The 22,215-nt window shown below is 39.2% G+C and overlaps 1 protein-coding gene across 1 annotated transcript in view; it reads right to left on the reverse strand.

Annotated features, from left to right (window-relative positions):
* Positions 1-22,215, reverse strand: part of RORA (RAR related orphan receptor A) — a 721,989-nt gene that overhangs the window by 93,349 nt on the left and 606,425 nt on the right. The gene's annotated exons all lie outside the window — the stretch shown is intronic.

The following is a 22,215-nucleotide window of genomic DNA, read 5'->3' on the forward strand; positions in this document are numbered from 1 at the left end:
GGAGTAAGCACCTCCTCAGTAAGATCCTGGGAGGCTCGGCCTGGGAAGGGGGAACTCCGCCCACCCAGACGATGATATTTCTCATCACACCTACACCTAAGGTCCTGGTTTACACCTCTCCCTTCCCCCAGGACCACTGATACCTGGAAGGAGAGCAGAAAACTGTGTGAATCACCTAAATGAACTCGTTGCCAGCCGATTTGAGCCACTAATTTCCCAGGCTCTTCCATATATCCACCATTCTCTCCAGAGAACCGATCTACAAGTGGAAAAGGTTCTAGTTTTCATACCCTAAAAATGAGATGTTGTGGTACTTTGGACAGGAAAAACAAAAAACCAACAGCAACAAAAAAGCAAACAACCTCTAAAGGTCAACTTTGTGAATTTTAACTTGCAGCTAAGACCTAATTCCTTCCAAACAATCCTTTTTACTGGTCTTGTGGAAACTTAAATCATGATATTATTATCAGATGAATCTCTTTACTATGAATTTCAGATGCTACATACCCATAGTCTGTGTTATTTATAATTTCTGCAGGCTTGTCAACAGTATTGAGTGTAGCAGAAAAAATTATCAAAAGCCAAGTTTGTTACCTACTCCAGTTCTTTCACACAATTTCAACTCTGCTTTCTTTTCTGATGGCCTGTGTCTCCATTTACAACACAAATATTAGATGGTTGTTAGTTGTTGCATTCATGGTAGTTAAACAAGGAGAGTCCTAACATTTTTTCCCATATAACCGAGTTGTCCTTGACTCTGAGTTGGCCCATAATTTAAAACACATGCAGACAATCAGCACTGGAAAAACTAGGATTCATACACTCCCACCCCCACATCCCCCTTCAAGGCAAAATTTACAGAGCGCTCTGATTTAGAAGGTCAAAAAAAAAAATTCATCGTACATTAAATCAAGCTGCAGCTTTATGAAAGTTTGATTTCAACTAAAGTCATCCCAACAGTTTTTTTTCTTTAGTTTTCCCCAAATAAAACCACAAAAATAAGAAATCCTAAAAGCATGGAGTCAAGATCTACCCATGTTAACTCAGCTGTGCAGCCATAGCGAAGTGGACAAGGGTTTCAAATGAATCAACCATACCCACTGTGATGTTTATAATGATGAAATTAAGTCACACCACGTTCCCATGATGCAACTGCATCTCCCAGTGAGGCAACACCCCTCAGTTACACTCACACTATCCTTCATATTTGGTTCTTCATTTCCCTCATCCTAACGACTGTAACAAGGATGGGTAATACACCAAGCTGTCCTGTTGGTAGGTCCTGGATACGATTTTCTTTCCTTTGTATTGTTAAAGGATGGAAAAACATCAGAGAGTGCGTGCTCATAGGGGTGTTTGTCCATACTCGCTGCAAACGAATCCAGATATACCACTCTGAAAATTCAATGTTACTTTAAAACAGCATGCTGCTTTAGAAAATAATGCTTTGAAAATGACCAAATCCATTTGGTCTGCCTGTCAGACATCTGACTCCAAGGTAAACAGTCTTACATTACTAGTAATTGGTATTTATTTCCAGGCCATTTCAAATGAAATCGGTAATCGGGAATGACATGTAACATGACATGTGCTCCCTCAATTACAAGAAGAATCATTCATCCTATAGATATGTCCCCACTAGAAATATATTCTCACAATACTGATTTGAAATATTTACACGTTTATTTCACAAAGACATTTCCAGGATAATGTCATATTGACCTTGCCCTTTAGAAATGTATTTCATTCTCACCCTGCAACTAATGAGCAACGGAATTTCAGATATTGTCGTAACCTTCCTGTGTGGCTAGATGCTATTTGTAATGCATGCCTCTAATAGATGTATTCTTTTATTTTCAACACAGCTTTCAACCCAGGGTGTGTATTAGTGTTCTTTATATTAACACAAAGCTTTCGTGAAACTTCAAAAGTAAAAACAAGAGGTTTTTTAAAGCCTCTTGGAATACAACTTTTCTACAGAGTTATACGTCCTCAACCAAGTCAATCAGTCAGGAATGAAAGGATCTGTATTTCCCTTCAATACTACTAAACTGGAGCCAAAAAAGATGCACATTTCAGTGCAAAATTTTACCAGCTAAATCTTGAAATGCAGGAATAATTATTTGGATTCCATTAAGTGCACACTCCTGGAGCGCCTGCTATGGGAAACAGTGTTAAGCAGTATACTCTTTCCATGTGAAAAATTTTACCAAGTGTTCTGGGAAAAACACCATAAATAGAATATTGCTTACAGGAAGATAATTAAACAGGATGGGAACTCTTTACCGTGAATGGGATTATATCATACATGCATTCTCAAGTCAAATATTTCTGTTGGCTAAACTCTGGAAAAGAAGGCACACGCTGCATACTTAAAACACATGTAATTCAACTCAGAGTTCTCTAGAGAAAGCCCCACATGGTGTCCCTACGTACTGGGTTTCACACTGGATCTGTTACTTAGCAAGGAATTGGAGGGACATGACCGACGTCAGGTTGTTCCAAAATGCCTATAAGGAAAGCCTGCTGGATTTCTGCAGGGGTCTAGACTGGAGTATAATCAGTAAATTGGTGTCTGTCTTCCCACTTTCAGAGGTTAAATAAAGAAATGATCCTTGACTTCAGGAAAGTACATTTGGTTTTCTACCAAACGGCATCTGATCTCACGGTATACCACACCGACTCACACACTGAGTGCTATTGGGGAGAATGGCAAAACAATGGGTTGACAAACTTTTCCAGAATCGGCAAGTGGCTCGCGGTACAAAGATGTTTTCAAAGTTGGCTGATGCACCTGAGAGGGAGCATTTTGGCTCTGAGGTTCTGTCTCGCCTGGGCCCTGATTCTCTCTTTCCAGTGTGTGGCAGCTTGCTAATTCAACTAACTTCTTCCTAGCTGAACAAGAAAGGGATCAGTGAAAGATTAATGTGGTCCGAGGCAGCTTGATTCAGCTGAATCATTAGCCTCCATGGCACTGTGATCTGTAGGAGTTGGGCCATTCAGGCCAACATAAAGCCAGGGGACCGGGTCTCCTGCAGACCAAACAGGGTCAGACTTAGTTCTGATCAAGACTACTTGGGAAGCTCCAGAGTAGACACAAACTTGCCTACCGCAGATCACAGCCTTGCTTAGTTCTGAGTCTGGAAGGAGCCAATGTCTCATAAAGAAACATTTATAAATGGAATAATACTCGTAAGACCAAGGTGACAGAGGGGTCCCCCTATTTATGTGTGTTAGGGGGAGGGGATGAACAGATTAATATAACTTGTTTTATTCATGATTTTAAAGCAAATATAGATGCCAGATTTAAATGTACATGTATGTATGCACATACATAGTCCATGAAATATAGTGAAATGAATGATATTTTGATAGCAAGAGACATCTTCAATTTTACACACACACACACACTCACACACACATACATATTTCACATTACCAAGCACATATACTGAATACTTATTATGCTCCTGGCCCTACACTGGAGAATCAAACAAGAACAAGACAATAGCTCTGATCTTGAGAAGCTCCCTAATCAGCTGACCTTGGCTCTGAAAACTATATAGAAGTCAGTTCCCTGAGTCTGAACTTTCCTAAAGAAAGGCAGTGTCTGGTCAGTCACCCACTGAAAAGATGTTTGTACAGCACTTCACCCCTCACAGTTGATAGATGGCTGCAAATTATTAGTGTGGCTGTTAGTGTAATGGGATGTCAGAGGTGAAAGATTTGGCTGCATTGAGACAATGGTGAAGGGATTCTGAGTTTCTGGAACCACACATCTCATACATCTATTAGGAAATTCAAGAACTGGCAGATGTTTTGTACCCATCACAAGGAGGGAAAGGGTAAAGTTCACAGGCATTCAGACCCAAGCAACCCCCGTAGAATAGGTATGTGGGAGGTGCCTCACTACACACACACCTGCTAAGGCGGCAAGGAAGGAGACTCACCTCTGAGGCCAGAGGAGCTGCCATCCCTGGTGTTCCCATGAGATGTCCTCACCCCACTCCTATAGCTGGCAGTGGAACAGGCATTCAGGAAATTATTTTTATTTATTTTATTGAAGTATAGTTGATTTACAATGTGTTAATTTCTGCCGTACAGCAAAGTGATTATCATATATATATGTATATATAGATACACAATATATACTCTTTTTCATATTCTTTTCCACTATGGTTTATTACAGGATATTGAATATAGTTCCCTGTGCTATAAAGTAGGGCCTTGTTGTTTATCTATTCTATGTATAATAATTTGCATCTGCTAATTCCAAACTCCCAATCCATCCCTCCTCCATCCCTTTGCCCCCTGGCAACTGGAAATCTGTTCTCTATCTGTGTCTGCTTCTATTTTGTAGATAAGTTCATTTGTTTCACATTTTAGATTCCACATGTAAGTGATATCGTATATTTGTCTTTCTCTGTCTGACTTACTTCACTTAGTATGATAATTTCTAGGTCCATCCATGTTGCTCCAAATGACATTATTTCATTCTTTTTTATGGCTGAGTAATAGTCCATCGTATATATGTATACCACATCTTTTTTATCCATTCATCTGTTGATGGACATTTAGGTTGTTTCTGTGTCTTGGTTGTTGTAAAGAGCGTAGGAAATGATGTTTCTTTTCTTTTCTTTTTTAAGTTAAAGGAATATGGGTAGCAGAAGTGAACTCAGAACCTGGAGCCCCGGGTTCAAATTTCACACTTGTCACTAGCGTTCTACGTCACTTTGGGCAAGTTACTTCCCCTCTCAGTCCGTCAGGCCCCTGACCTGTAGAATGAAGAAATGGGAACAGACCTCAAAGGGTTCCTGCAACTCAAATATCCCGTGACTACTTTCAAGACAATGTCCCAGCCCCTTCTCAGAAACACCTTCATCCCTTCCTCTTTGGGGTGCCATGTCCACTTCCTTCTCCAAGGAGCCTTCCTTGTTTCACTGAACCCCAGGGTAGGCTACCGTGAGCTCTGCCATTAGACAAAACTGGGCTCCAAACCAACCTTCATCCTACTCACTAGCTGAATGATCTTGAGCAAATCTCTGTTTCCTCATATGTGAAAGAAGGATAGTAGAACCTCGTAGGCACACTGGGAGGATTAAATGAAACAACTTAAAGAAAGGACACAGCGATTATCTCTTAGTAGACTTACAAGTGGAAATACCATCACCATTCCCACATTGTTATACACACAGATCCTGCGCCTGGCAAAAATTATTGACCTTGATAAAGATGTGTTGACATGATTATCAGCACATACTTTTGATAAGCTTTCTACAATTTTGAAACGTGTGTGTGTGCATGTGTCTGTGCGTGTGTGTGTGTGTAGCAAGCATTTATTAAGTACCCGCTAGGTGCTGGGACTACAAAGATGGATAAATATTAAATTACCCCTTGGCATAAGGGGCCTCTTTTTAAAATGTATTATTTTCTGTAAGAGTGCAGGCTTTTTATGTCTTGTTTCCTGTAAGAATGCAAGTTCCCATCCAATGAACAATGATGAACATCTGTGCATTACACTGTGCTGGGACATGGAGAGGAAAGGAAAAAGAGTAAGATGTCAGACCTTCCCTCAAGGAGCTTGCAATCTAGTAGGAAAATGAATTCAATGCTTATAATGTAAGGCAGAATGTGTGACACATACTCTAAGTTAAGGTGCTATGTGAGCCAAGAGTTAAGAGAGGTTACTCTGTGCAGGGTTAATCTTATACTTTATGAGCAGAAGGACTTCACGGAGGGGGTACCACTTGAACTAGACCTTGAAAGACAAATCAAATTTTAGTGGATAGAAAAAGGAATAAAGGGCAAAAGGACATCTTAGAAGGAGGGCAGAACACAGGTAAAAGGACAGAGACAGAAAATGCATTTTTAACTTAAGAAACAACTAGTAGTGATGGTTTAGAGTATCATGGTACATATAGATAAGGAGGGGAGAAAGCTCAGAATATAGGTTGTAGCTATTTCTTTCACTTTCCTTCGAAGTGCCTAGTACAGAGCTTTGCAAAGTATACACAGTCAGAGAATGAGTTTTGAAAAAAGAACTGAGGGCGGAAGAAGGGAACTGTGCTTTAGAAAATAAATCTCTTTGCAGCTTGCCTATTTCATAGTCTTATTCTAAGGATTAGTAGTTAGTCTGATAGTCATAAAGCTAAATTACACTTAATAAAACACATAGAGCAAAAGAGTTCCACATCACAGCACACCCAGGAAGAATAAAACTGGAAATGGGTGTTATTTCATCAGAGTGAAAAGCTAAGCAGAGCATTTTAACAGGAACTAGGTAAACTGAGTGTTATTTGATTTTGTATCTCATCCATTTCAGTTCTGAAAATGATCTGAGACAGTTCTATTAATACAGATGTTTCATATAGAGGTGATATGTTACTTTTTAAGAACTCTTAAAATATATATTTTCAAATAATGGGGAGAAGATAAGCAGTTACAGATGGTTTTCCCTATTTTTGTCACGCATGATCAAGGACCACAGTGTAATGTGGGTTTCACCGGGAAATCTGAGTCTCGCAGCTAGGAGCATCCCAGGAGAAAATGTTGGCATTATTTTGCTTTCGCAGAGAAAATATGCTTCTGTTCAGTCAAGCAAAGTAATCAATTATTATGCATTATGAAATACTCGTTTTATAACTAGTGACATTTCAGACAGTTGTACCACATGTCAATAATGGTTTTGAGGCTCACATTTAAGCTCTAGCTCATAAGATGGAATTCACTGGGCCGACAATGTTGGGTCAGAAGTCTATTCTCTGCCCTTAGAAGTACACTTATTATTTATGTCCAGTCCTGCACTGAGGAAGTATGCTGTGAGGACTGAAACGAGAACAGACTTGGGTGTGTCTTTCTGTTTTCATAAAAAATGTTAATTTCTTCTAAATATATTAGATTCACATTTAAAAATCAATACTTTTCTCTTGAATTAAAAAAACGATTCCTATATTTTGTAAGATGGAGGTTCATTAAATTAGGCATTCCATTCAGAGGCTCCAAAATTCACATGAGATTTTGAGTACTCCAGTTAAACCTTGTGTTCCACAAAGATGATTTTCTGAAATCAAAATGTCTTTCCAATACTTATATCACACTGCTGCTGTTCCTGCTTTTACCTCACCTATTGCTTCACAATTCCTTGGAACTTACTCTGTGGCAGGTACTTTTTAACACTGAATTCACTCAAAACTCTCTTTTGTAGGCGAGGAAACTGATGCACAGATAAATTAACTTGTCCAAGAACACAAGGAACCATAAGGAAAACCCAGGTGAACTGAATCTAGGGTATGCACCCTTAACAACTACGTTACGACTCTCAAACACTTTCTGAAATTTCCTTGAATTGTGCACTACTCAGTATTCTGAAAAAGGCAAGCTGACTTCTTCAGGAATCAAAGTTGACTACTCTAATAAAATTTAGGCATGCGTGCAAGAAATTCTTTTATCACTAGCTCTCATAATTCAGCGGGGTTAGCATGTGTCATTATGAATTATTGCACAATTTAGTAAATTATTTAATTACTTACTAATGAAGAAACATACTGTACACCGTTGTAATTATCCTGTTTGAAAACAATGTTGTCATTTGTCCATTTAATAAACATTTGCTACACATTAACTCTTGAGGGGAATTCTTTGCACTTTTGGAATACACAACTCTAAATACTGGCAATAGAATGTGACATAGGAATAGAAGGAAACTAACAACTTACAAAAGCCAAAGCTGGTGTTTCTAAAAGACTCCAAACAAAGTAACAAGTCTGTTAGAAACACAAAAAATAATAATTTTACACTTCGTCCTCTTCTACAGAAAAAGCACAAGATAGAGATAGTTACTGTTTTTACTTTTTCAAATTGTATCACGGCTGCTCTTTTATAAATAGTTTTTGCAACATGTCATATAATATAGCATTTCTTTCACCTATTTTAATCACCCAATAAATGGCTTCCATAGTATAATAAGCAGAGCTACTTAATTTTCAATACACTTTGAATAAATCATTGTCTACATTTTTTAAGTGACTATAGTCATGCATGGCCTCGTTATTTATACAGAGACATAGTACATACGTAGCCTCAAGATGTTTTGACAACACATCTTAAGTAAAATATAAAGTAATTTTTTTTACTTTACCACATATTTGCTCCTTGAAATGTAACAGAGATAATGTGGCAGAGCCATGGTAAACAAGGAAAAATTTTTTAAAGGACATATCAGAATTGCAAGACACTCAGAGAGGTCATGTGGTAGGTCTTCCTGCTTCCAAGGATGTGACCGTCCATGTCTGACAGTTGCCTATCATTAAGTAATCATATATAAGCAAGGTAAGTGATATATTTTTTCTCTTTTCGCATTTTCTCTATTATCCCAGGGACGATATGCCATTTCACTGGGTAATTCAAGTCAAAGGAAAGTTTTGTTCTCTTACGAGTAATGCATATACTGAATATTAGAGTTATAGTATAGTTTGCAGATTTCACCACTTGTCAAAAACCAGTAAGAAAATACTTCCTGTAAACCAGCAAGAACCACAATAAATTTAAGCACTACAAAACAGCAGAAAAGAAAACATGTTTTTTATGTTCATTGTATCCACTGCTCAATTATGGTGTAACATAAATTACTACATAGTGTTTATTTTACACTAACAGTGTTTTATCAAGAACTGTAGTAAAATACGTTTTAATAGTATTTTCTGATGTTACTGTGGCAAACTAGAGGAATTGTATTTTGATTCATCCTTCAGACCTCAGTTGTTTTTCATGTCTTATCAAACTATAATTTACATACAGCAAAACTCACTCTTCTTAGTGAACAGGTCTGCGAATTTTGACAAAGGTTTTTAATTTCATAATGACCAACACAATCAAGATATGAGAGTTCCATCTCCCTCTCCTCCCAAATTCTTTTGTGTCCTTCTGTAGCCAACTTATTCGCCTTCTCCAAACCCTGGTAACCACAGATTTGTCTCTTCTATCCCTATAGTTTAGCCTTTAAAGAATATCATTTAAATGGAAAAATATACTAATGTAGCCCTTTGACTCTGGTTTCTTTACTTAGCACAATGCATTTCAGATACACTCCAAAAGCAAACCAATAATTTGTTACTTTCTGTAGTTCAGTAGTATTCCAGTCTACAGTTTACTCATTCCCTGATTGAAGGACATTTAGGTTGTTTCCATTCCTCAGCAATCACAAATCAAGCGGCTATGAACATTCATGTACAGGTTTTTTGTGTGAACATCAGTTTTGTTTTTTTGTTTTGTTTTGTTTTGTTTTTGCGGTACGCGGGCCTCTCACTGTTGTGGCCTCTCCCATTGCGGAGCACAGGCTCCGGACGCGCAGGCTCAGCGGCCATGGCTCACGGGCCCAGCCGCTCCGCAGCATGTGGGATCTTCCCGGACCGGGGCATGAACCCGTGTACCCTACATCGGCAGGTGGACTCTCAACCACTGCACCACCAGGGAAGCCCAGAACATAAGTTTTTATTTTACTTGGGTAAATATCTAGTAATGGGAACGAAGACCCAACGCAGCCAAAACAAACAAACAAACAGACCAAACACTGAACCGACAGCCAACAGCAATGAACAAAGCTTATCTAACACGTATTTTCTCTGTAAGGCACATCACACTTAGGAACACTAGCCAGCACTTTAGCACTATGTTCGGGGGCTACTTTAAACAGCAATATTACCAACAAAAAGCACACAAATTAGAAAAATGTGGCACTAAATAGACTGTGAACTGGACACTTGTTTACAGTATGAAAGCTGAAACAAGAAGACAGAACGCTGCCTCAACCAACCTCAGCTGGGAACATGTGTGTCAGGATGCTTTGCGCTTGCCTAAGTATGAGAAAGGCAGCCAGTAATTTTTTTATAGCTGAAGTACAATCGATTTACATTATAGTTGATTTACAATATTGTGTTAGTTTCAGGTGTATAGCAAAGTGATTCAGTTATATATTATTTCGGATTATTTTTCCATTATAGATTATTACAAGGTCTTGAATACAGTTCTCTGTGCTATACAGTAAATACTTGTTGCTTACCTATTTTATGTATAGTAGTTTCTGTTAATCCCATACTCCCATTCCCCTCCCATTCCCCTTTGAGAAAGTTTGTTTACTATGTCTGTGAGTCTGTTTATGTTTTGTATATAGTTTCATTTGTTTTACTTAGATTCCACATATAAGTGATATCATAAAGTATTTGTCTTTGTCTGACTTACTTCATTAAGTATAATATTCTCTAGGTCCATTCATGTTGCTACAAATGGCATTATTTCATTCTTTTCATGGCTGAGTAATGTTAATGGCAGCAAGTATTGATTTGGGGGTTATAAATAAATTTTGCTGAGTAGGCAGATATGCAAATACACAATGCCAATAATGTGAATCAACTCTACCATCTATCTATCTATCTATCTATCTTGCCATCCTACAGTTTCAGTTTAAATGTCACAGGCTTGAGGATGTCTTGTCCAAACTGCTAGCCTCCATCAGATGAGCTTTGGGCTCCCACTGGCATCCTGTTCTTCCCTTTCTGTAAGCCTGATCCTTCACACTGTTTTGGTTTTGTTTTTTGTAATCATTTGTTCTCTTTTCCGTCTTCTTCACTGGACTTTACACTCCAAGAGGCAGGGATTCGCTTTTGTACCTCTTGTAACATGAAGGCTGAGCACAGTGCCTGGTATACGCTACACGCTGGATAAATATTTGTTGAATAAACAAATGCTTCTTTGAAAGCAGCATGTATGCTGGAAAGAGCACTAGACTTGGAGTTGGAAAATTTGTCTTACCATCCCAGTTCTAATACCTAGTGGTTGTGTAACTGGTGACAAGTTACTTATATTCCTTGAGCCTCAGTTTTCTCACCTGTAAAATTGGAAAAAGAATGCCCATATTTCAAAAAAAAAAAAAAAATTAAGCCTTCAAAGTCAGACAATAAACCTGAAAACATTAGTATCTGTTGATATCCAAGTCACTGGATTGGAATGGTTTCTGAACCACGACTAGACTTTTATAACTATATGAGCAGTATAAAATATACTGACGAACACTATGAACAGCAAGTTTATTTAGCCATCCACATACTACCAACTCTTCATGTATTTGGCTTTATGAACTCAGGGGACTCCAATAGTTAAGATAATTTTTCACTTTAGAAGTTTTTGCACTCCATCAAGCCACACTCTTTAAGATCAAAGGTTATGTACACTATACACTACGAATATATCTTCATAGCAACTGATGATTTATGTACTCCATTTCAAAAATATTTTCTGAACGTTTGAAAGTCACTCTGCAGTAACATAGAGTTTGTATTCTTTGGAAACAAGATTTTTTTCTCTTTCAAACACTACCGAAAAAAACAAAGAATTAAATTTAATTAATAACCATACCATGATTCTGCCTGAAATGTTTTCTTGCAAAGATCTGTTACCTCCCTTAAGATTTCAAGGCAATAAAAATCAATAATTTCTATAAAATCATCACAATCCTTTTGCGTGTAACTAAGGCTAACAAAGTAAATGCTCAGGTCCTGTGGAAAAGAAATTGCATAAACAATACAATGGTTACATCACTCAAAATTTATACAGAGGATTGCCTTATAAAATTATGATGATCAGATATGACTAAGTGACACTATTTAAGACTGTTGGTCTTTAGGAGATGCAAAGCATGATGATTCACTGGCAAAGCAAGCTAGTGGTAGGCAGGGAGAGAGGTTAACTTTGTGTATTTGATTACAAAGCAGAACAGATAGTAAAACCTCAGGATCAATAATCATTATTTTATATGAAACTTTCATTGTTTCCTAAATTAGATTCATATTAACTTTTCTTGAGATGACATTTTTTCAACACATAAATTCTTATAAGGAACCTAACCACAGGCCTAAATTAAACCTAGAGTTTAAAACATTATTTGCTGACAGGCATCCTCCAAGTGTTTTCCACAAAGGGACATCACTTCCGATTATTTCCATGCTATTTTAAATGATCTTGGACAGGGCTACTGAATGACTTGTCAGGGAACATGAAAACATTATGACACCACTTCTCCAGATTTCTTCCCAGAACATGAAATACTTGGGATCGTTCTAATGTAATCAAGGCTGGTTTCATGTTAAGCGCCAGTTTTAACTGGGGGGAGATGCTTCTAACATATGGCCGCTGGGCTCTGACTCACAGCAACCTTCAAATTCTGGCCAAAAAGTCTGTTTCCTGAGATTGTGTCTGATAGGTCTGCACGTCCCTGGTGGGCCCGGAAGCCATTCGATAAATGCTGTTGTTGGAACAAATGAATGAATTAATGAGTTTCTAATTATGAGCTACAAATTCTTCCATCAACAAAATAATCGCATAGGAAAGTGGCAATGTACTTGGAACTCATATCTATGAAGAGTTCTAGTTTCAGCCCTTTTACAATTTTTTTTAATCATTTCTCAATGATATGCTCAACTTGGTCTTTCTTTTTTTTTTTTTTAACTAAGGTGCCAAAAGCACTGGAGCGTTTTCCAGGACATGACATGAAAGACAAGTACAGTTCTTTGAAAGTTTCATTTGTATGTAGCTTGTGCATGATAATTATTTTTAAATCTCAGATAATCACCAGATATTTTCTGAGAACAGACTGTGGGCGAGGTACTGTGTGAGATATTTTAAAAATAAAGTTAAAAACATCCTACCCATGCTGACGCACCAAGAACTGTCATTAAGAATAGTAGAAGGTGTGCAGGTTCCAGAATTTTCACAGGTGAGGCAAATGTTTATCTAAGTGACACTAAGTTAGAACTGTTATCAAAATAGTATAAATAATTGCTATCACACTTTTCGTAATTAGAGCACTGAGAGTCAAAAACCTTACGAAATGGAACATGGAAGAAAACAGAAAGAAAGATCCACAAAGATACCACTAAAATTCCAATAACTAAAGTTCGTGCCTGAGCTTAAACAAATCCCTCAGGCTTTCGCTCAGAGACTATTTACTCTTATGTAAGACAGTTCTGACAACCTTGATATCTGATTTTCCAGTATACAGAGTATATTACAAAAAAAAAAAAAAAAAAAAGCCCAGCAGAAAGGAATAGAGAGTTCTGCTCACAGGAGCAAGGAAAAACAATAAATACTGAAGGAAGAGATAAAAAAATGATAAAAAGTTAGACATAAGGACTCAAAAAGTATAGCAGCTTGGGACTACTTAGCATAAGGGCAAACAACAAGCCACACCTGCTAAGTCTCCGAGGATATCCTGTATTACAGCATACTGTACACACCATCATAATTAGTGTTTATAATGACTTTGAAACATTAAGAATGGATTAGCCCATGAACCCTAAGAATCCAGGGACTTACGTAATATATTTTGAAAGGCTTCCCCCACCACCAAACAGAGTGAAGTAGTTTAGGCACTTAGATACATTCCAGAAAATTAATTTACACGGAATATCTCATTTTCTAATAATGTTTGTGAATCTGGCATTGATATACATGCTTCAAATAATAACCCTAATTACTTCAGACCTTACAGGGTCTAGGTTATTCCAGTTTTGGTAAGCGATACTCTGAAGCCGGCTGGAAAAATAAAGGGCTTCCATAGTAGGAATAACTGTTTTGTACCCCAGTATTTCATTCCATTTCATTATTAGCCAGATATCAATAAAATAAAAACTGTTCAAGTACACCCTCTATTTTTCAAGTGACAATGTTTTTGTAAATGTTTACTTGAATTATGAGTGTTCAGGGCTGAGGTTTAAATATATATCATTATATTAAGATACTTGCTATTTATATAATAGTAAAGGCTATTTATATAATAATGTTTAACCTGCCGGAATTCTGGAGAAGGAAAAGTTAGTACAATAAGTTCAATGGGAAAAAAAAAAAAAAAAAGGAAAACATCGGCACAACTTGGCATTGTTTTCATTCAGGGCAGGTGAAGTGATAGGTTTTTAAAAGTATGCTTTTTACATGCACACTCATGACACCAACACCCTTCTTCATGGCTGCTATAATCCTTTTTCAAAACTGCTAGCCTGTTTCCAGGGCAGCTGCAAAACATCCGTGAACACTAGTTAATTTATTGGAGTCATGGAAACTGCTGCCTCTATACCTGCCAGCGAGATCCACATTGTACAGATTCTACGATGCAGGAGCCGAAGGTCCCGAGATGAATTCTCTCCGCTCCAAGCTAGATGGAGGAAAGGGAAGCCACCTCTCGGAACTGCCTGGACCGTACTTTTGGATTTTTACCTCTTTCACTCCACCTATTGTCCAGGCTCCAGAATAATGCTTTTTTTGCATTAAAATCACCATGGCTACCTCTAAATTGCTATTAAATGTATTATTATCTTCATCACTATTGTTGTTGTTCTCGTTAGTGAGAACACAGTTTAAAGGCTACCGTTCGGCACTCATCAATGCCCAGGAAGACAGCAGGCAGAGTCAATAGCCCCACTTGCAGATGGGGTAAATGAAGCTTGGAGAGGTTTTCCAGCTTGGCCTGGGACATCGAGAAAGGGAGAGCTGGGACTTGAGTGCGGCCTTCTGACTTTCAGTCCAGTGCTCAATAAGTGTTGCCACATGCTAGGTATTGAAAACTGATTTCCTATTCTTTAAGAACTTATATTCTGAGAAATTCAGATTGGCAAGTATAAGGGAAATTTTCCACTGTAGGATTTCTGAAAATGAAACCCGAGTCTGTCATATTTTTTCAGAAGACTTTTGTCACTAATTATATCTTCCTTTCAGTTCATACATGTTTGTGTAATCTATTCATTCCTGCCACAAGAGATAATTTACATGGCTCTTCAACGATATGCCACCAATAAATTACCAATTAAATGTTAATTACTGGATCTCACAACAATCCAAAGAAAACTAGCTCATATGACGTAGGTTGTAAACCAAGCCTAGTCATACGATGGTTGTTTCACAGTTTCTGCCCTTTCAGAGTGAAAGAGATACACGGAGTGCTTGCAAGAGACCCCGGTGATCATCACTACAATGGCCTCAGAAGTTAAGAATAGTATGCTTTGAAGTTAGGTCTCTCTCTTTTTTTTTTTTTTAAATTGTCTCTTCTTTTTTATGAATCTCTTTTTCATTAATTAATTTAAACTTTTCTGGTACCATTTAATATTTTATCTATTCAGGTTGGGGAGGGGGGTCCAGGCAAGCTGTAACACACGTGTTTTCCAATAGCAAAGGGGAGTGACTCCTATGATTAATTCCCAAACTTCTTCCACATTTAAGGGGTGCTCAGTTGGCATCCTGCCCCCCATAACTTTGTTCTTACCAGCCTTTGCTTGGTATAAAATACTGAATTAATTTATTAAAGAACCATAATAGGTTATATTACCTTTGAAAGTTATATTACTTGATAGTAGGGCCTTTGAAGTAAAATGTGAAAATTTTAATTGGGCAAAATAATATGCAATATTTATGGCAAGGATTTTAGACAGAACAAAAATGTGGTAGCTCTAGGGGTAAAAGTCTCAGGTAGAGATACTGACAGACCCAGGGATAAAATCCTCAAGGTCTCATTCCTATTCAGTGTTCTGATCACTCAGTCACACTCTAGGAAGAGACAATAAATATACATCTGTGGACAGTCCAGAGATGGAAATGAGGTGGCCTAACTTTCATCATTTGCAATGATCGGAGCTGAAGCCATTTATAAAATACCTGCCATAACAGAAACCGCTGCATCTCGACTAAAACTGGGAAGACACAGAAGAGGTTGATAGAAATGAAATCATGACACATTCATCCTTATCCTATCACCAAAGTGGTTGCCCAAAGAGGGGGCCTCCACAGTTGTGTGATGAAAGGCACAAATCATGGACTACCCACTGGGGCAGCCAGGCCAGAGAGGGGAGAAAATAGCCTTTTCTTCAGAGGGCTGAATGGCTGGACTTGCTCGGATGAATAGATAACACCATCACGAACAGACAGTAGAGATGAAAGTGGAAACCAATGAAAACAAGAACGGAGGAAAACCATCAAAGGTGTGGAAAATAACAAAAGTTCAGGGGCTGGAGTGATCAGCACCCACATGCTAAAACTGCAGCACATAGAGCTGTTTGAAGCTGCTAAAGGGATTTAATACAATCTGGAATGAACAGAATTTGCCATCAAATAGAACAGATGGGCCACCAAGAGACCTCAAGGAAGGATAACCTAATGTAACATGAGCCCTGCAAAGAGCTCACACGGCAATGTCCTTTTGAACATCTCAATCATTCTAAAGTGCTGTTTAAAACACACACATGCACACACACACACACGCATGCACAGTCCAGAGTCTGTGGGGAATTTTGATGGGAGTTGCTCATCAAAACTCTTAAATAATGCAAGGCGATGGCAATCCATCCGATCTTCCACTCTGAGGACCTGGAGCAGAGAACAGACGTGGGTTTTATCAAAGCAGCCTCTAATCTTTCCAGCACATCTGCAATGTCCATCTCACCAGGGGTGACCTTCTGAGTGAACTTGGGGAGAGATATGCTCTTTGGTTTTGTGTGGGTTGCAGTTTAATTCAGCAGGAAGCAGGCCATGGCTGGGAACCACAGCACAAAGAAAATCACGGTAAGGAGGTGAAAAATGTGGGACTGATCAACCATAAGTGAGATAAAATAAGTGACTGGTAGGTTTTTTATGAGACCAGCAGAATAAAAAAATTACAATGGGTTATCACTTTTATGGCTCATTTCCCATTGCTGTTACTAAGTAGGCAATGATAGAAACAGCACAACTGAGCAAGCACACCCAGATCAGAGAGAAAGGGAGAGAGTGAAAGAGAAAATTAAAGGATCAGAGAGACTCTTTAAGACTGTGTCCAATCCAGGGCAATCATCCGAATAAAAACTAACAATTTCACTCAAATACAATGCAGATAAATTGCACTGTGAAGATATAATATATAGACTTAAAAATTATTCTGTTTTTCATGCAGATAATTGTCCATAACACCTCTGGGTTGAGAGTGTATTGGTTCATGTAAGGTACAAAAATCTTCAGATGATCAAAAGTGATGTATGTATTTGTAGTAAAGTTAAGAAGTCGCATCATCAAAAGTTTATGGGCCAGTGGTTTTTCCTGTGCTAACTATTAACCTAATTTTGGACAAAAGGGAGGGAGGAGGTATTCCTCAGTAGGGGTAAGTCAAAGGGAGTTTGCATACAAAGGGAAATAAACCATCTCTTCCCACTTGATTATCTTCACTCTGTCGGGCTGAGTATTAGTACACAGGCAGCAGGGAACCGAGAATTCTTTACTCTTGAATGGGTTCAATCTCTCAGATCTCAAAAATCCCCAAGCGAGTCTCTAGAACAGGAGTGGCTGGAGCCTGGTTCTGATTTCCTCTGTCTATTACCTTTGGCTCTTCATCCCATACCCCACCAGGCATCCAGCACTGAATCAGCATGAGAATAGGACACAGATGGAGGGAAAAACTGATTCAGTTTACCATAGCTTTAACCCTCCTCAAAGATTTTGGTGTTTGTACACTACTAGATTCCTATCAATACAAGAACATGCTTTTTTCCGTTATTCCATTCTACATTTTACTTTCTTTGTCCCAGTAGGAAACAAAATCACGACTTGTCTCCATCTCAAACAATCTTAAACTTGGCAACAACAAAGAAGGATGAAGTCTTCTTTGCACGATGGGTCTAGACTAGTTTGAGCACCTAGTAGGTGCTCAATAAATACCAGCCTAAAGGCAGGGCTCATTTCCTCCGACAGCTGCCCAGAGACACAAACTGCTTTGGGAAACCTGATGAAGAGGCCCGCCTTTCTGGCAGAGCCATCCTCACTCTTTCATCACTGTACTCAAAGATATTACTGATGTTGGTCCTCTGGTTTTGCTGCTTTTTTCCTCTGACTGGACTAACTGAGTCTACTCTGCTCACTAGCTGTCACTTCAGAATCCTGTCACGCAGCGGAAGGCCAAAGGACATTTTCCCCTAAGTCCTTTTAACTTCCTGGCATTCCGTTTTTCAACCCCACATTAAAGGTGCTGATGTTTCATCCTAGTCCTACCAGCCAATGGGTGGCCTCAAGTTAGACTAGGCAGGGCTTCTCTCTGCTCTTTCCCTGTTGGGCACAGGGAGAAGGAACCCAGAAAAATGTTTCCTCAAGCTCATTTTGTAATTTTCCCTTGGATGCTATCACTGAAGTTCTGAGATCATTTACTAAGGAACAGACGCATTCGAAACTAACATACAACAGATGTAAACCTAGGGCCACTGTTGGCCAGCAAGACCTCTTTCTTGCAAGTTCTCAAAAAAAAATTTTTTTTTGGCTTGTCTTTATCCCCCCTCTGCTCTCGGCCAATGCTCAATCATCTTATAATCCATTAAAGCTAGTATACCAATTCGGTTTCTTTTCCAAGACAAGACCTGCCAACTTGAAAAACAAAAATGAACCTCCCCTAGTGTTGGCATGTTTCTCCAAGCCTCAGCTAACCCAGGGCAGAGACTGGTGGACGTGAGCCCAGTTGAAGCCTGAGGTGAGAGCCATCATTTTTTACTTGCTTTCGTGAACAATCTCCTGGTATGTTCTTGAATTCTCATCCTTGGTATAGTGCCAGCCCAGGCATTAGCAAACCCGGCAGAGTGGCATTCTCTGCAGTGTGGCAGAGCAAGTCATCTGTCCTAAGAAGCCAAGATCTGAGACGCCTCTGCTCCTGTAAGAATCTCTCTGTGTCTCTCTGATTTACCCTGTTCCCGGTGGTAAAGTATTTTCTGCAAACATGAAATTAGCTTATAATTTAAGGACTTTGGAATGACTAATTTTGACTAAGTTAAACAGGGCAGAGTAGTGACTCCAAGTGACCTGATCTGTGATTCTTGGGAAGAGTTTAATGGACGTATTTTATTTTCGTTCAGGGTGACCTCACTGATCTTTGTGCAAAATGCCATTTCTTTATTTTTTCCCTTTAAAACAAAGTCACTGCCATTTTCTAGGCATTTCTTAGCGAAGAAAACTCTAATTGCATTTTACTTCTTTAAGGCCACTGTTCAGGAATTATTATTTTTTTAAAGACCTCTATTCTAAAATGAAAAGTGTAGGTGAAGGTGATTATATCTTTCCAAAGTCAGTAAAACAAATGTGTTGCATAAGACATTTCAATTCAATTAAGAGAAACAGGTCAGATGCTAAAATATTAGTAAAATCAATTATGAGTAATAGGTCTCCTGTTAACATGTATCACTACAGCTGCCTCTCTCATAATTTTTGAATAAATTTACATTTGTTTCATATTCTTTGTGTGCCTGTAATGTATGTGTGCGTCACTGACTGTAAAACCTTGTCCATTTCCTTTTCTTTGTTACGTTTGCTCTGGTATGTCTTGGAAATGTCACATGGACTAACATTTATTTAGTGAAGGTTTTTCTAAGAGGAAAGTCAGGTGGCAAGTTGAAAAGGGCTTTGAATCTTGTCCTGTCATTTGTCACCGGGTCAGGGAGCTTCATCCTTCTGAACCTTGGTTTCCTTATCTGTAAAGGAGAGTAATAGTACCTTCCCCCCAGGACTGTTGTACGATTGAAATGTGACAACTCACTGTAATGTGCCCACCAGGGTGCCAGGCACGTGGTGTTCAATGAATGTCTCTTTCTGATCTTTGAAAATCCTAAAAATCATTAGTATGTAAGAGAGGATCATTACTTATAACATTTCAAATCTGATGTCTGGTTTTTGTGGTAGGATCAGGGTCACCAAACTCACCTAAAAAGGGGGTGTCAAAGAGAAGGACTTTCTCCTTTTATCTTTACTGTTTAGTAAAGGGGCACCCTCAAATTCCCATGTTAATAACTCATGAAAAGGCAGCACCAGGGGACAAAAATCTGCTGCCGCCACCTCAGTCAGCCTTTCCTTCAAATAGGTGATGCCTGATATGGAGAAATTATATAGGAAAAAAATAATAGCACTTTGAATCTATACTATAATCACAAAAACATAAAATTGCGTATGTGTATGATAAAACATGAAAAAGGAAAACTGGCAACTTTTTTCGTAGGTTATTGAGAAAAATGGGTACATTTTTTCTCCTCTATAATAGGCTTTATCATTTGTATAATGAGGTTAGACATTTAGGTGAAAAATAAGAGTATCCTATGATTGGCGATTCACCCGTTTAGGTTGGTGGGCTATCTGGTCAAAAGGTAAATATCTCAGAAATGGAACTTAAATCAAGTTTGGCTTCATGGAATACTTTCCTCCTAAGAGCATGGAGTGAATGCGAGTGTTGATGGAGTTGAGGGAGAGGAAGGAAGGACAATTTTGGAGAATGGCCACCTGCTGAGGGGAGCAGACTTAGAGAAAGTGGGCTCTAAATAGGAGCCCGAGTGGATGGAAAGTGGAAATGAGAAAGTTATAGAGATAAGGCAAGTAATACGGGGAGGAACATTAAGGGGTTGATTATTTTGGGGTGTGTGTGTGTATATTTTTGAAGAAAAGAGGCATCCATAACGTGCACTGATGAGCTCAATACCTCTGGAGAAAGCTCCAAGTATTTAAGAGTTTAGAATATAGCTCACACTGGGACTTCTCTGGCAGTCCAGTGGTTAAGACTCTGTGCTTCCAATGCAGGGGGCGTGGGTTCGATCCCTGGTCAGGAAACTAAGATCCCACATGCTGTGCAGCGTGGGCAAAAAAAAAAAAAAAAAAAAAGAATATAGCTCACTGACACTCTGGCTTTAGTCCTACAACCCTTGGGAAGTGTAGGGCAGCATGGCACAGTAGGAAGGATAAGGGCTTCAGCGCTTGCACTTCTGCCACTCACTAGCTATGTGGATTTGGGCTGGGCAAGTTGCTTAACATCTGAAACTCGCTTCCTCAATTAATATTCATAGTTATACTTAACAGTCATAGTTATAAGGTTTACATGAGATCACACACACACACACACACACACACACACACTTACATACATATAAAATGCATGGAACATAGTAAGCTCCCAAATTACTTACCTATTCTTGCTACAGGGATGAGGAAAAAAATAAGAACTCCCATCCTGAGACAGTAAGAAAATTAATAAGGTTAAGGTTGGGCCTCTATCCAGGCTTCTATGCACAAGGAGGGACCAGGACAGCTTTCTCAGGAAGCCATGGTTTAAGAGCTGCCAGTGAAAAGAGGCAGCACCACTCCGCAGGCACCCACTCTGCTTCCGAGAACATGGTGGTGGATTAGCTGCCATTATCCACAGTCAAAAGTCCTAATGCTCTTTTGTGCTTCTTCGTCTTAGGGCTGGAGCACTTGGCTGAGCTGATTGCTCTGATTCCTGTATTTTGAATCCTGTAATCCCCCACGCTTGGGGTCAGGGGATACAGATAAAGGGGCAGAGGGTGACTTCTGTTCTCTACTGAGCCCCGACACAGACTGTTTCTAAGTTCTGAAGGTTTGCCTATCTGGGAGGCCGGCAATAGAAAAGAATAACACCCCAGCCGGTATCTCTAACCTGCACCTTGCAACACGTAGAAAATGAGAAAGGGAGGGAAGATTCTCCCTAAAGTCTCATGGGATGAGGGCTCTGAGGACTTACTGGGAACTGGCAGGTGACTCTGTACCTGAGCTTCCGTCAGCAGCTGGGAAAGAGAAGGCTAATGATGGCACATGAGTTTACCCAGTAAAACCCATGACAGGCAGTGTCTGGTGGGCATAGGAAGAATGTGAGCGCACGAGAACCAGGGTCTGGGGAAGTTGCTCCCTCCAAGTCCAGCTCATATGGAAACCGTTTATGTTTTCTGTTTGCCAAAAACCTTTGGTGCGTTGCTGAACCTGTTTGTCCTGAACTCCTAATAATAAACACAAGGCAACCAGTTCTCCAGATGACAAGTCCTTTTGTTAATGAGTAAAGAAGGACTGATGAGCTTCTCCACAGCCCCGTCTTCATACCTGGTGATGGGAAGATCGGCCCCATGGAGGGCACAAAGCCTGGCTTCCTCAGGTCCTTGACAACAGTTGCTAAGCCTAACTTGGGACGGAGCTGTTTCAGAGGTAGGGCCCTATTGTGTAAGGGACTGGGGTGGCCCTGTGTGCATGGGGGTAAGAGGGAGGCAGTTGGGAATGAAAGATCCCTGGAAAGGGTGTTGTGCTCTTAAGAGTGATGATGGTATGTCAAACTCTGCTTCTTAAAACTACTAAGTCATAGAGAAGTGACTGGGGTTTGTATTTGAGGGCAGTTTTTAATGATCCGAT

The sequence above is a fragment of the Phocoena phocoena genome, chromosome 2 (assembly GCF_963924675.1).
Source record: "Phocoena phocoena chromosome 2, mPhoPho1.1, whole genome shotgun sequence".
Taxonomy (NCBI): domain Eukaryota; kingdom Metazoa; phylum Chordata; class Mammalia; order Artiodactyla; family Phocoenidae; genus Phocoena; species Phocoena phocoena.